General features: G+C 34.8%; 1 long non-coding RNA gene across 1 annotated transcript; it reads left to right on the forward strand.

The window, feature by feature from the left end:
• Window positions 1-439: 439 nt before the first annotated feature.
• Window positions 440-1,822, forward strand: LOC149183128 (uncharacterized). Its single transcript, XR_016257725.1, has 3 exons — window positions 440-532; window positions 639-809; window positions 1,733-1,822. It is a non-coding gene; the product is annotated as an uncharacterized LOC149183128 (long non-coding RNA).
• The last annotated feature ends 933 nt before the right edge of the window (window positions 1,823-2,755 follow it).

Consider the following 2,755-nt stretch of genomic DNA (forward strand, 5'->3'; position numbering starts at 1 on the left):
ATCAAAGGGTGATCCTGGTTCAGTTCTGTTGATAAATCAATGTTTATGAAAATACTATTTAGTATTGGTCTTTCCATGTGAGATCACCCTTTGATGAATATCTCCTGAATATGGATTAATCTAATACAACCTGAAACATTGAGATAAACAAAAATTGACACAGGGTTTTTCCATAAAATCTCTTTGTATTTAGTGATGACCTGTGAAAGCATAATTAATATAAACAAGATTTGTTAATAGATCACTCAAATTTGGACAGATGAAGACTTAGGCAGGGAAGCTTTGATGTCACTAATAACTTAAGCAAAAAGGGGAAAATGAATAATTCTATTGAATGTTTTTATGTAACTGATATCTTTCTTATTCAAAAAAAGACTAACCGCTCTCTTTCCATTGGCCTTGCAGTATGTTTCCAAGATCAACTCATGAAACATTTTTGCAAAAGCTTTATCAAACGTTTAAGAATCACAAACGCTTCAGCAAACCAAAACTTTCTCGTACAGATTTCACTATTGGTCATTATGCTGGTGATGTGAGAAACTGATTCCTTTAGATGTTTAATTACAATCCCTGTATTTTGATGCACAGTGGCCACAATATCTTGAAAATGCTCATCTTCTTTGATATGTGTTTGGCAGGTTACATATCAGACCGATTTGTTCATTGACAAGAATAAAGATTATGTTGTTGCAGAACATCAAGCTCTGTTAAATGCTTCAAACTGTTCTTTTGTTGCGGGTCTCTTTCCTCCTCTCCCTGAGGAGTCTTCTAAGTCATCTAAATTCTCCTCTATTGGCACTCGCTTTAAGGTATGCTTTTATAATGTTGTATTTAATGCGTGATTAAACATTATTCCTTCTACTGACACTGCAGTCACATTTGTTAAGCTTTTGTTCTCACCTTATCTTTAGTTTCTGCTGGAATATTTTTTGCGTGATACTCATCTTGTATTCTCGGTTATTGTGTTATTTAGTTCCTAAGAATGGTTTAGTTTGATTTGCTATCATGTGTCAAATCTTGGATTTATTATGGACACTGATACGTATATTATACAGTAAATAGTAAAATGTGCACCCGTCCTATTGGTTTCCTTTTAAAAATATTGTATGGTGCATGGCATGTCCCTTGTGGAGTCCATGGGCTTACACAACACAACCCTTGTAGGCCTCGTAGGCACATAGATCAGCCCAAGGACACACAACTAACCTGAATTATATAATGACTTATAGATAGACAGTAGACACTAATGCAGGCTCTTGTCAAACAATTCACATGAGATGATGCTCTATGTTATATGTTTATGTTTGTTTTTCTCTCCTTGTGACCTATCTGGCTTGCAGTCCTGTGATGTTCAAGTCATGTGAATATATATGCATCAAGCCATCTAGGCCCTTATGGTGAACCTGCAAGAAGGAAATGTGGGTCCACATAGATTCATCCATATGTGTGTGTGTGTGTGTGTGTGTGCACATATATGCAATTTGACCCCTTGAAAAAAATAGTGGCCCATTCTGTACGACCCCAGTGGGTCCACCAGATGGGCACTAATGACATGATCCCTGCAGACCTGCAACGTGAAGATAATTCTAGGAGATACAAATTATCTCAGATATATAATGGCTTATACGACACATCCTTAGTAGGGTACATTTTTTAAATTGTCATGTAATGTCATCTCAATATCTGATATATTCATGTTATTGACTTGTGCTTTTGGTTACTTTTTGTGCAGCAACAACTGCAATCTCTTCTGGAAACACTGAGCTCAACAGAGCCTCATTACATAAGATGCGTTAAACCAAACAGTTTACTGAAGCCAAGCATTTTTTAGAATCACAATGTCTTGCAACAATTGCGTTGTGGAGTGAGGATCAATTAATATTTTTTTAATTTTTTTGAAGCTCTAAATGTTCTGATAGTGGAAGAGCATGCATATTTACATTGACAATGTGTAAGATTTTTAGTTTTAATTGAGGTTGACTCAGAGAAATATAGAATTTCCTTTTAACAAAGTCAACTATTTTGTAGGGTGTTATGGAGGCAATTAGAATCAACTGTGCTAGGTATCCAACAAGATGAACATTTGATGAATTTATTGATAATTTTGGTATTCTTGCTCCAGGTGTGCTTGATGGGAGGTAAGTAAATCATTCAATATATGATGGGTTAATGCTTGATTCAGATTATCAGCTTAAAATATCAAAATCTGGTTTTGACAGTTTTCTTGTTGTAGCTATGATGAGAAGACTGCAAACAAAAATTTGTTGGACAAAATGGGTCTTCAAGGTTATCAGGTATGTTATGTTGTGCGGCTACACTTGTTAGGTATGTGCCACATCTTACAGCAGAATCATAATTTCTGTGGTTGGTCCCGCAGGACCTTTTATGCACAAATGGTTAAGCTAAACTAAAGTACTTAAAATTTTAATTGCCTTCACACAACCATTGTTAAGGTTTTTGTTAATCAGTAGTACATAAGTAAATTATAGTAATCCGCTTGTTTCTTAATTCAAATTTTGAGGCATTTAAGGCTTTTTGTTACATGAATAGCCCGTCGGGAAACTTTTTTAAAATCCATAAGAGCCTCAAGTTTTAAAGCTATTATTTTACTGGTCATTGTAGCCTATTGATCAAAATCTTTTTGACAATGCAATTATGTAACGAACAGGACAGCACAATCAATACTCGACACTTTTTACTTTTTAACCTTCTATATGTTGCAATTTTGAATTGTATGACCTAAAACATTATTGAT

Source organism: Pinus tabuliformis, chromosome 3_2 (genome assembly GCF_031772625.1).
Source record: "Pinus tabuliformis cultivar Carrire ecotype Pingquan chromosome 3_2, CPIR1, whole genome shotgun sequence".
In the NCBI taxonomy this organism is placed as follows: Eukaryota; Viridiplantae; Streptophyta; class Pinopsida; order Pinales; family Pinaceae; genus Pinus; species Pinus tabuliformis.